The 13,023-nt window shown below is 44.7% G+C and overlaps 1 protein-coding gene across 7 annotated transcripts in view; it reads left to right on the forward strand.

Moving 5' to 3' along the window:
• LPP (LIM domain containing preferred translocation partner in lipoma) overlaps positions 1-13,023 on the forward strand; it is a 692,945-nt gene that overhangs the window by 80,112 nt on the left and 599,810 nt on the right. Inside the window, exon 1 of one of the 7 annotated variants that reach the window (XM_027848886.1) lies at positions 6,493-6,694. The exons of the other annotated variants lie outside the window; for them this stretch is intronic. The gene's annotated coding sequence lies outside the window, so the exon portion shown is untranslated. Of the gene's footprint in view, positions 1-6,492; positions 6,695-13,023 lie in introns of those variants that run through there. 7 annotated transcript variants of the gene reach the window in all.

The following is a 13,023-nucleotide window of genomic DNA, read 5'->3' on the forward strand; positions in this document are numbered from 1 at the left end:
CCCTTTCACTTGCTTCCTAGACTCTTCCAGATTCTTCCCCAGTTTGTAATCTTTCTAGGACAGATGCATGTGGGTCCATGCCTCCCTGAGTAGTCCGAGGGCCTGGCAGGCTAATCCTTACTCTATAGCTCCCATGTCTTAAGTTCAAGATTACAGTCTGTTCCCATTTCCCAGTTATAACCCATTTGTGTCCCAAGTATAAGTGACTGAAAATTGAGTCCTTTGGTCAGCAGGACTCATTTGGCTGGATTCTCTGAGTTCTGTGCTGAATAACAGGAAGGGCTTTGGGTGCTGGAGCTCAAACCTTATCTTGTCCTTCAAGCATTTACTGAGCCCTGACTATGAACACAGGAACTGCGCTGGGTCCATAGGCTACAGAGATAGTGGGGAGATGGTCCCTGCCCTGAGGGAGCATAGACAACATATGCATGTATAGGTGTATACATGGTGTCCATAGGGGGTGGGCACTTGCATTTGGGAGGGGTAAGGAAAGACTTTCTACAGAAGATGGTGCTGAAACTCAGTCTTGAAGGAAATCAGGGATTTTGAGAGGTAGAGAGGGGAGTGCAGAACAGCCTGGGCAAAGATCTGGAGGTGGAAGATGCTGTGTCATGGATGAACAATGAGCAAGTAGCCCAATATGGCTGGACCATCAAATAATGTGGAAGGGAGGCAGGTGTGAGAAGGCTGGAAAGGAAAGATGGATCCAGGCTGTGAAGTTTTCAATAACAGACAGAAGAGTTTAAATTTGTCCTTGGGGACAAGGGAGCCCTTGGAGCCTGGGCAGAGGGGGTAACATGCTCACACCTGGGCTTTACAAGGCTCTCTTGTCCAGCTGCCATGGAACCCAAGACTTTTCTTTTCAGTCTTTGACTGGTTGGACATTTCAGTGCTTGGTTGATTTATACCGTGCTCTGAAGAGCCTCTGTGATGTCACCCAGGAATGATAGGAAAGTTAAGTAGTCTCTAATGTCCCTCCTGTGCTTTCCAATAGGACCTGCTCATTAAGGATGGTGAGCTGACCCCTGCTTCCCAAACTGTTGAGGGGAGCTCGTTCTATGAGACCTAGTGAGAGTCACGAGTCGTCCTCAGATGAATGACTTCCAGGAGTGGGGCCCAAGTTTGTAGGGAGATTCTTGAATTTGGTGTTTTATGCAAATTTAGGGACTGGCCACTTGAATCCTAGGGTCCAGGGTCCAAACCTTTCTGCTCTCAAAAAGTGAGGGTGGCAGCTATTAGCAGAGATGAGGATTAGGGTGCTTTGCCGCTGGGACATTGCAGGTGATGCAAATCATATTCACCAGACTTAAAAATAAATAAATAATTCCCCACTGGTAAGCTATATTTAGGGTTTCTATAGCCACGTGTGAATGGGGCTGAGAAAAGGAGCAGATTTGGTCTTAAGGGTTTTATGCAAGCTTCAGAAGGCCAAAGCTGACTCAGAGTGTACCATTTTCTATAAATGATGCTCAGCTCTTCACTGTTTCTGCCTGGGGCTCCTCCACCCTCCAGTTCCTGAGGTTGGCAGCTTTGGAGTCTTCCTTAATTTCCCCCTCTGCTCCACTCCTCCTCTGCCCTTTGCCCCCATCCAGTCTGCTGTTAGGTCTTACATCCATCCTGTCTCCTCGGCATCCTCTTCCCTCCCCAGCTCAGGCTCTCATCCCCCTTTGAATATGTTGTATAACCATAGCCTTCCAAGGGCTCTGTGTCCCCATGTCCAGTCTTTGCACTCTCTAATCATCCCCAGAGAACCTTTTTTCTAAGGCACAAGTCCCACTGTGTTTGCTTGCTCAAGAACCTTCACTTTCTCCCTGTTGCCTTTGGAATCAAATTTACTCCTCAACTTAAAGCCCATCACAATCTGAATCCAGCTTTCCTTTCCAGGATCAGGCACATTATTCTCCTTCGTGTATCCGCGTTCCAGCCGGACTGACCCACTTCCTTTTCCTTAGAGTCTTCTCTGGTCTTTGCCCAGGTTGCCTCCATTTCTTTCTCTGTGAGAGCTGCTTAATCTATGCTCGTGCTGTCAGAAATTGCCCAGGTCTCTTGGAGAGCCAGCACTGAAACCTGGGAAGCATCATTTATGTCCCTTCCCTCTGGTCCCGGAAGGAAATGTCTTTCTCCTGTGTCTGTTTCCATAGAGAATTTCCTTCTGAAGAAACATGATTCTCAAGAGTCTTAGATCAGGAGAGATGTCTGCCTCTTCTAGCGTTCTTATTTTCAGGGACGAACTTCCCCCTGGGGATTCTCCCTGAAATGAAATAAATGTCATTTTATTGTGGTTTGGTCTCAGATCGGCTGCTTTGGCTACTGGAAACTGGAAGGGACCAGCTGCCATGAGATTCAGTGCCATCTTCAGACAAATGTTTGCTTGAACTAAGACCGGTGTTGGTCTTGTCCTATATGAGGGTAGAAGGTGATGAGAGTTATAATTATTGATTCATTAACAATAGTTAGCTAAGAAAACATGACATGTTTTGAAGCAAACTTAACTCACTGTATAAAGAGTTCTGTGCTCATTGGCTGTCCCTTATCACCTGGCTCTCGGGCAAAGAAACATTACTATCGAGTCCCATTTTCACCTTCTGCTACCTGGCTCTTTTTCCTAGCTGAGGTGATGATTCACAAATTCGCAGCATTTCTGGGTAGAAAGGGGACTTCAGTGGCCGGCTAGGGTCTGGGTTCTTAACCTTTTAAGAAGGGGAGCTAGGTGGCACATTGCATAGAGAGCCTGGGCCTAAACTCGAGGAGATCTGAGGCCAAACCCATCTAGCTGTGTGACCTTGGGCAAGTCATTGAACCTCTGTCTGCCTCTGTTTCCTCATCTGCAAAATGAAGATAATAATACAATCTGTTAAGGTTGTTATGAGGACTTGTAAAATGCTTTGCAAACCTCCAAGTTCTATGTAAAAGCTAGCTATACTTATTAGAGTTGTAATTTTGACAGTTTTATGGAGACTATGGACCCAGTTTCAAAACAATACTTGCAAATGCATAAAATGAAATACTTAGAATGACAAAGGAAACCAATTATATTGGAATTGAGTTATTAAAACATGAAATAAACAAACAGAAAGTCTCCAAGTTTGTGGCTCTTGGGGTCAGGCCACTCCATCCCCTTGTTCCAAAGGCCTGAAGACTCTGACATGTGCTCCCCTATCCCTGGTATAGAGAGGTCCATAATAGGAGTCCCCAGCCTCCCCCAAGGGACCTATTTCCCTTTCGGATATTTTGATGACATCAAACTCACATATTTTTTAAAATTAATTTTGATTTATCAACATTCACTTTCATAAGCTTTTGAGTTTTAAATTTTTTCTCCCCTTCCCTCCCCATCTCCCTCACCAAGACGGCACACAATCTAATATAGGCTATACATATACATTCCTGTGAAATATATTTTCACATTAGTGATGTTGTAAGGAAGAATTAGAACTAATAGGAGGAACCACAAGAAAGAGGAAACAAAACAAAACAGAAGAAAAAAAGAGAAAATGGTCTGCTTCGATCTGAATTCAGTTTCTATGGTTCTTCCTTTGGATGTGGATAGCATTTTCCATCAGGAGGCCTTTGGAGATGTCTTAGATCCTTGCATTGCTGGGAAGGGTTAAGTCTATCAAAGTTAGTCATTGCACAATGAGGCTGTTACTGTGTACAGTGTTCTCCTGGTTCTGATCACTTCACTCAGCGTCAGTCCATACAAGTCATTCTAGCAAACTCACATTTGTAACCCTCACCCATCATTCCCAAGTCCTGCCCCCAGGCACCAAGCTCACTGGGCTCATTTTCCTTCTGGATGACTGTTCTTCGGCCACTTGTAGACTGTGGGGCTGTCCCTCCCATGCCTCGGTGCCCTAGGAAATGTTTATCAGCTGACTCTCTAGAAAACAAAATGTATGCATGACACATTTATATGTAATTTACATTATTAACATTTTCTCCATCCCTTTCCTAGATCTCTACAATCAATCCAATGGCAAATTGAGCCCTGATTATAGAATTGACTGATTTCCAAAGTGTAAATGCTCACACTGAAAATTTAGCAATCAGCTTTTGTGAGCTCCCCCTCTGCTCTGAATTCTCCTCTTCTTTGGGCTAAATATTCCAATTCCTTCATGTAACATGAACTCAGAACCCTTCAGCCTCCTGGTTATCCTCTTCTGGACATTACCAATGTCTTTTCTGATTTCAAAATACCACGTCTTTTCTTCCACATTCACCTGACCAGGTACATATGGAGAGGAGTTATGGATGTGCAAAGCTGGAACAGTCAACCAGTCATGACAGCTTAGGGGCAAAGGCCCTCCCAAGGTCTGGGAGAGTGGCACCTGCCATCTTGAGTTCTGGTTCCTTTTGGAGAGTTCCAAGGTCTTAGATCAGAGGAAAGGAAGAGAATGCTGTGGGGATGGCCCCTGTGAGTTCAGGACAGATATGAATTGTTCTCTACTTTTCCCTACCCCACCATTGCTGAGCTGACCACATGGTGTGTTTTCCCTAGTACTCACTGGCCCCAAATGATGGTTGTTGGGCATTTTGCACGTTTGGTTTTTGCCATTAAATAAATGTTCTATGGACAAGCGATTTCCCCATTTTTCATCAGTGTCTGGGTCCATATTGATGTTGGCCCTGTCTCAAATAATTCTTCTTCCTAGTTAGTATTATTGATGGTGGGACAATGGGAGCTTCTTAGTTTAGTGAAGAATGTGTCATTTTTCTCTCCCTGGCTGCCTTTTCTCCAATGGTTTTGTGCTGGTTGTAAAGTGACTCAGTCGCTGATAGGAGTTCAGGGTGCTGCTGGCTCCAGAATCAAGGAGGGATGGATTGGACCCATATTTAACACTTGGGGATCATATGAAGAAGGGATGACAGAGGGTGATACTCCTATAATACTGAGTAGCTGTGTGACTCTGGCCAAGTCATTTCACCCTATTTGACTCAGTTTCCTTATCTGTAAAATGAGCTGGAGAAAGAAGGGACAAAGGCTCCAGTGTCTCCCCAGATGGAGTCACAGAGAGTCGGACACAAGTAACTGTGTCCCTCTGAGACTCAGTTTCCTTGTCCTTGCAGTGAGAAGCTTGCACTAGGTGGCCTTGCAGGTCCCTTTTACTTTAAATCTGATGAGCCTGTGGCCCCGTTAATTATTCCTGCCTGCTTGCCATTTTCATCTGGGTCATACTGCCACTTTTACTATTCGTCTGGCATATTTTTCATCCCCACTTCTGCTTCTCCAGGAGCAGGCTGCTCCTCGTTAAGTGGGGTCACCAGTGGCAGGAATAAAAAAGTCCCCCCTGAAGTTATCCGTTTCTCCGTGCTGGCCAGAGTAGAGACAGCCCACAGGATTTACACTCAGGCAAACAGAAGGTTCTCCTGTCATGGGGTAGATTTTCATCTAGTCCTTGTGTATCATTTCTCACCATTCATGGAAAGAAAGGCAGGGTGTGTTAGCACTGTTTTTCAGCCAAAGGTATACAAGGTATACAAGGAATGGAAGCAAGTAGGAGGTTTCGTGTTGTCTGAGCCTTGAAGGAAACTCAAGTGTTCTGAGGCAAAGCTGAGGAAGGAGCATATCCCAGGCATGGAATGCAGGAGATGGGACTGCATAGAGATGATGGTGGAGGCAGGAGGTGGGAGGGCATGTGTGAGTACCAGCAACAAGACCAGTTTGAGTGGATGCTGATTCCCAGTAAGGCACAGGGCTGAGGCCTCTGATTACCAAGCCAGTATGCTTTCCATTGTATCCTGCTGAATCAAAGCATCTTGGGAGGAGGTATATGTACATATGTAAGTGCGGTGTGTGCACAGCGCACCCAACAGACTGACACTCAGATTTCTATTCCTCTGGTCCTGACACCTGGAAGGAGAGTGGATGCATCTGTGGGCAGGGGGGTGGTAATTGCAAGCCTTATCACCCATTCATACACCTACTCATTTGGTTTCCACATGCAAATATGGGTTTTTTGCAGATACGTTTAATATATCTGTTGTTTCCGCCTTTTATTTTTATTTTTAAAGGGGGGGCAGCTATTTCAGTTGTATTGGGGCCTTCATTGGCCTTGCCTATGACAGAGTAAGCATGCACTTGGGGCGAATCCTTTTTCACCCTGCTGAATTTTCTTTTCATCACACTCGTCCTTCTGCTGCTTTTCTTAATGAAAAGATTGGAGCGGTCACAGGAAGTCGCTTTTCCCAAGTTGTCTGTTGCCGAGGGTGGTATTGGGAGCAGTATTCTTTCTATAACTCTATATGTTTGTGGTTCAACAGGTAAGGAGACCGAAAGCAGCTTTGTTCCTTTTCCGCAGAAAGGCCAGTCAGTTGATTACACACCAACGTAGTTGGTGACTTTTGAACTTTCCTCCAGTTGGGAAAAACAAAACAAAACCCAAAGTTAAACAAAACCCCACCCACTGAGCACACAGACAAATCATCTCGCAATGTCTACCTCACTCCAGCAGGTTGTGGTTATTTCCATATGCCGAAGGCCAGTGACAAAGCCACTTCTGGCTGTTGGGCCATGAGAGGCAGACCCAAAGGACTTTGGGAATGGGACTTGCTTTTGTTGGTAATAAAACGAAATATGACGTCTGCTTCTGAAGGGTCACCTGGCTGCAGCCTCAGTATTTCTGTGTCTGGGCATTCAGAGGTTAGAAGGATGGCTGGTTGGCAAGCTTGGGGCACCTAGAGACTGATGGATGGGGTAGGTGACCTCATTGTGTGTGTGTGTGTGTGTGTGTGTGTGTGTGTGTGTATGTGTGTATGTGTGTGTGTGTGTATGTATTTAAACTTAAGCACTTTTCTTGGACAGATTCATTTTCACTTCTATCCTTGCCAAAGCCTTTGAAAGAGGAGGGGAGTCAGATTGATGGGCATTTAATTTAGTCATTTGTTGACTGGAAGGTCTTCTGACCTAGCTTCATGTCCCACCTACTTTTTCAAGCACAGGTTCAGTGAGTGAGTCTATAAGAAATCTCACGAGATTAGGTTTTATCTAGATTCCATTATGATTATCAACAGAGCCAGAGCTAAGAATTTTTCACCTTGGACATCAGTTTAAAGGCAGTGAGGGGGGGAGATGAGAGGACATTTCTACAAGGGGGCAGTTGTACCCCCTTGAGAGAATGTTAGTAATTCTTAACCCTGCTGGGGGGAAGGGAGAGAGGAAGGAGAGAAGATATTAAGCATTTATTAAGAACCTATTCAGTGCCAGGCACCGTACTAAATGCTGTACAAATATGGTCTCATTTGGTCATGGGGTACTATGACAGTGGGACCTATGGGACGGGGAGCATGGGGCTGATTGTCCTTCATGGTGTCATGGGCCAGTGGGAAACCAAGAAGAGAGAAGGGAGATTGGAGGGAGCCTCAGTGAGGACGTGTGCTCCCATGCCTATTCCGAGCCTCTGAGGCCCTGACTCAAAAGTTCCATTTGCTCCATGCCTAGTTATAGTTCCAATTATTAATCAATTAACATACATTTATTCAGGACCTACTTTAATATGTCAGATCAATTACCCAATTAAGGCTTTTTTTGCGGGGGAGGGGTGTCTCTGACTGCTCTGAGACAAAAGTAAAGCAGAAAAATTTGTAAGGGGTTCATCTTTCTTGAGATCTGCAAAATACTTAGATTAAACAAGCAAATTGTGATCAACCACAGTCACTGGTCCTCAGAAGAAGTTAGGTTCCAAGAAGGGAGGGGTCACTGTCACTTCAAATAATTTGGGTATCCTTCTTCCGTATTGGTGGGATTGAAGTTATCTCTTAGTTTCATTTGGACTATAAATTATGATTATGTTATTGATTGTCAGCATTTGGATCTGTTCTCTTACCGTTAAAGTGAAATGTCTCTAAGCTCCCTGGTATCTATAAAAGAGGTGTGTGTGTGTGTGTGTGTGTGTGTGTGTTTTGGGGGTGTAGTTTTCTGCAGAAAGGGATTTTTTTTTCTTTGTCAACTCAGCACATAGTATAGTGCCCAACGCATAGTGTTTAATCAAAGCTTAGTAAATTTGTTGACTGATTTAATGTCAGAGAAAAACTGTCTACTTATGTGAATGCAACTCCAGGGACAATGAAGGGTGGGAGGGAGGAGAAGAGACTGAAAAAGGAATACAGGTTATCATCAAGTGAGATGTGAGGGATTGAAGCATGTTTAGGGGAAGGTGGTGGGTCAGAGGTGCTGTTCCTATAGAATGCATTCGTTGTACTTTCCCATAGCCTTGCTTGCTACCCCTGGATAGGTTGTCTGTCTTGCTGCAAGGGCCTTCTGTACATGCACCCCCTCACTCACCTAGTATCTTTCTTTCACATGCTATTGTTGTACGTGCAATCAAGGAGGTCAGACTGAGGAGATGAGATGATCTTCCATTTCAATTTCAGACTTGTGGCTTGCGTGTTGAAATATTTCTGCCTGTTGTCATGCTATTCCTCTTTCTTTTCTTTTCTTTCTCTCTAATTGTTTATTCATTTGAAGTTATCTGTTCTCCTTTGTGTTGGGTGGTTTGTGATTTTGTAATTAATTAGACATTTCTTTTTTCAGAACAGCAACTTTCCATCAGTTACAATGTGCGAAGATAATATTTGATCAGACTGAAGTATTCTCTTAGTACTTGTGTTTTTCTTTAACTAATTTATCTCCACTTAACTTATCCTTAAATTTGCTTCCATCCTTTTCTCTCTACCTTAGACCTATTAGGTAGTCCTGAAGAAATTGCAGGGATGTCTTGATTTTACTATGAATTTCTAAAAACTTGACAGTGGGCTAAATTTAACCTCACCCAAAATAAAATGATTTATTTTCATTAGATATTTGTGGAGTGAGGGAGAGGGAATGGAGAAGCATAGAGCTCTCCTAAAATAAGGTGGCAAGAGAGATAATGTGCTCATTCTCAGCTAGGCTTATGGAAAAAAAAAAGCTTTTTATTTCAATGACCTCTACTCACTGGAAAAGTTTGTGCTGCTGAATTCCATGATGTGATGTTGCAGGGGTTCTAACGTTTCCTTGTCTGATGAGTTTGAAAGGTTGGGCAGAGGACATGCTCATCTGTGCTTTGGGGAGAGGGGCGTGATGAAGACACATTCTGTTCTGTTCTTAGGCAGAAAGACAAATGTTTATTTTCCTATTGGCTTAAATTTAAGGAAGAACACTGGGCATAGGCCCCAGAGAGAGAGTTTGGGGCTTTATTTAGCTTTGGTCTTCCAAGAAAGAGTGGGGGGCAGGGCAGGGGTGAATCTGAAGTATCCCATTCCAAGGGAGCCACACTTCCTTGATTCCAGTGCATTTCAGAGGGTGTATGTAGGATAAAAAGGACAAACATACAAGTTATACGTTGGGTTTAAAAAAAAAAAAGTTTTATTCAGAGGCACCCAGGTGGTAGAGTGATTAGAATGCTGGGCCTGGACTTAGAAGCACCTGACTTCAGCTCCAACCTTACACACTGATTAACTGTGTTATTTTGGGTAAGTCACTTAACCTCTCTGTACCTCAGTTTGCTGATCTGTTAAGCAGGCATAATAATAACTTCTATCTCTCAGAGTTGTGAGAATCACATGAGAGATCATGTGTAAAGAGCTACATGAGCCTTAAAGCACCATACAAATGCTATTGGTGGTGGTGGTGGTGGTGGTGGTGGTGATGAGGAGGAGGAGGAGAAGGAGGAGGAGGAGGAGGAGGATGAGTTAGACAAGATCAGCTCTTGTCAAAGCTTTTGGTTCCTGGACCTTTTTATATTCTTCAGAATTATTGAGTATCCTCCCCTCGCACCCCGCAAGGGCTTTTGTTTATGTGGATTACATGTGTTGATATTTGCCGTATTAGAAACGGAAACATCTTAGTGTTATGAAAATAGTTTTGACCTCACAGACCCCCTGATAGGGCCACAGAGACCCCCAGGGGTCCCTGGACCACACTTTGAGAGCTGCTGCACTAGATGACCTGTAAGTTTGTGTTAGGGATTGGATTTGAAGAAGATTCTTCAACATTTTTGAAGAAATCCTTCAAGTGGGGAATGACTCTTTGGGGAGAGGGCCTCGGTGGAGCCGGGGCCCCTCCCAGCAGCCCTTTGCTTTAGTGGAGACAAGAAGGTGACAGTCCGGCAGGCCTGTATTTCGAGATCTTCTTCTCCATCCCAGCTGCACGCTTCATCCATAAGACAATTCCATAAGACGTCTGTGCTAGAGTTCATTTCCTTTTAGAAGGATGAGTGGATGACTCTGATAGTTTAAATTTTGTCTCTGTCTCTACCAGTGACCTACTGTGGGAACATGGCCTCATTAACCTAATGTTTTCTTTACTCATGGCATTAAAAAAAAAAAAATTCCCTTCCCTGGGGCTCATGGGGTGACTTAAAACAGACTGGAATCAGCTGAAGATCCAGCCTGATGAGCTGCTGAATCCCATCTGATTCACAGTAGCGAAACAATCATGCACTTAGGAGTGCTCATTTTTGCTGTGCCCTGAAGCGTAGCAGGCTGGTGGCTTGGCTGGTCTCAGACCTTTAGAGGCCAGGGGAGTGAAAGCAATGAGTAGCCAACCTATGGGGAGGGAAGGACCAGGGCCCAAGTGGGCATTCTTTCTCACGGCTTGGGTCAGGTGGCCGCAGAGCTCCCTCCCAGCTCCCAGATACTGTGATTCTTTTGTGAGGTAGGTTTGGAGAAATGTGGCGCTCCCTTAATGTGTAATGGGAGGCTTTGGTGGGTAGTGAGTTCCAGGCCCTGGAAATCTTCTCAAGGCTGCAGGATCTTTTAGGAGTGGTACAGAGGGAATTCTTTGTTCTAAGGGTTGGCACCAGGGTCCCTTCTAGCTTTCAGATCCTGTGAGTCTGGGAAGCAGCCCAGGGAGGACTTTTGACCTTTCAGCCTCAATTCCAGATGGAAGGAGCCCAAGCTACTCTTAGGTTAGAGCAGATTTCACCAGCTACTGCCAAAGTGCATGGTGGTGCCCAGGAAGAGGGAGGGCGACCCTGGCCTGATCTCTGCCAGGATTCAATCTCAGGTCTTTCTGAGCCCAAAGGCAGCATTCAGCACGTAGCTGTCTCTAATGGCATCTTCTCTTCAGCAGGTTCAGAAACCCTAGGCTGATCCAGCCTTGTGACTTATGAAAGGGTGTGGTATGTTCCTGAAAGCCCTGTTCGGGGATGTTTGGACAGCTGGGGAGCACCATGTGGAGATGAATCGAAGGCTGGTGGCCCTTATCCCAGGCCTGAGTAGCTCAGCTGTGGAAAAGGGTCTCTCTAAAGCAGTCATTCTCAAAGTGTGGTCTGGATGCCTGGAGGGTCCCCACGACCCTTTCAGGAGATCAAACTATTCTTGCAGCAGTACTAAGATGGTGTAATTCCTAATATGCTAAGCATTGATAGAAGTAACCCACAGAAACAAAAGCTCTTTGTGGGGAGGGGGCTCAATAGTTTTAAAGAGTATTAAGGAGCCTGAGACCAAAAAATTTGCAAACCGACGATCTAAAGAATGAGCTTCTTCTTCCTCTTTTTTTTTTTTTTTTTTTTTTTGTTAAAGATCTTTGACTCTTTGACTGATGATCATGATCAGGAAAAAACGTGGTTTCTCATCCCCAGGGTTATCTCAGGCACAGTTTATATAAGAGCTATTTTTGGCTAACTGTGTAATTTATTCCTTTAATCCAAGCAGATTTACATACTAGTCTTAAATCTGAAATTGGGCACTGAACCTTAGCTTTTGCATTTCCTGTGCCTTGAGCAGCTAGCTTTACACCCTTATCCAGGCATTATATTTTAGGCTGTGACATTTAGTTTCTTTCCCAGTGTCTTAAAGTCAACTACAGGGATGGGACAGCGGGACCAGAGCCTGGATCTTCAGTGGCTCCCTATCACTCCTGGAGATTAACTAAAGACGTGCATCTTGGCCTCTGCAGCCGTCCGCTGCAGTCGGGCGCCAGCCTGCCTTTTGAGACCGATTACTTACCATTGTGGACTCTGGGTGCTAGTCACGTTGGCCAAGGGGTCGTTCACCCAGCTCGCCATTGCTGCTCCATGACTTGGCACCAGCTGCCCCCTACCATGCCTGGGATGGGCTCTCCTTGATGCCTACCAGCTCATCCCCAAAACCTTAACTCGCTCTGGGAAGCCTTACCTAAGTCCCCTCTTCAGTCACACTGTGGTAGTGAGGTCTTTACTGAAAGGCCATTAATTACTCATCTGTCTACGTTTATATCTGTCTTCCAAGTAGGATGTGTGCTCCTCGAGGGAAAAGCCTGTTTGTTTGTTTTGATGTTGTTGTTGTAGGCCTTTAACAAATATTTGTTTACATGAAATAAATTGAGCACATAGTAGGCACTTAAGAAACGCTTATTGAATGTCTTGGCAGAATCAAGACAAGAACCAAAATAGGTGAGTTTTAGACATCATTCCTTTCTCTGGACCTTAGTTCCCTCATCTGTAATATAAGCTTCCTGAAGCTGGTGTCTTTTTTTAACTTTTTTTTTGTTCTTTGTATTGCCAGAGTCTTTCATGTAGTGGATGTTTAATAAATATTGAGCTGAATTAAATTGAAAGCAGGGTAGCATGGTGGAAAGAGTGAAGACTCCAATGGTCTGGGTTCAGATCCTGCTTCTACTAATGACTATCTGTGTGACCTTGTGCAGGTCACTGTATTTGTGCCTTTTTTTCATCTTTAGAGGGAGGAGGTTGGACCAGACGGCCTCAGAGGCCCCTTCCTCCTCAATGATAGAAGAGTTTGGGTTAGCTAGTCCTGGAAGAGTCCTTCTAGGGCTAAGAATTTAGGGATAGAGTGAGGGCTTTCATGATAGGCACAGAGGACTTGGTTTATATTTTCATTGTAAATAAGCAAGCCACCCCCACCCCCCAAGGTTGGTGCCCTCTCTGGACTTCAGTCTTAGAGAGTTCTTGGTGATCTGAGAAGTCAGGTCACTGCCCAGGGTCACATGCCTGGCGTGCGTCAGAGGTCAGACTTCTACCCGGTCCCCTTGGCTTCCAGTACAGCTTTCTTTTCATTCTTCCTCTCAAGGCTTTATGATTGATCGATGAAGATTTGTTGTTG

The sequence above is a fragment of the Vombatus ursinus genome, unplaced genomic scaffold (genome assembly GCF_900497805.2).
Source record: "Vombatus ursinus unplaced genomic scaffold, bare-nosed wombat genome assembly UNPS02006874.1, whole genome shotgun sequence".
NCBI lineage: Eukaryota > Metazoa > Chordata > Mammalia > Diprotodontia > Vombatidae > Vombatus > Vombatus ursinus.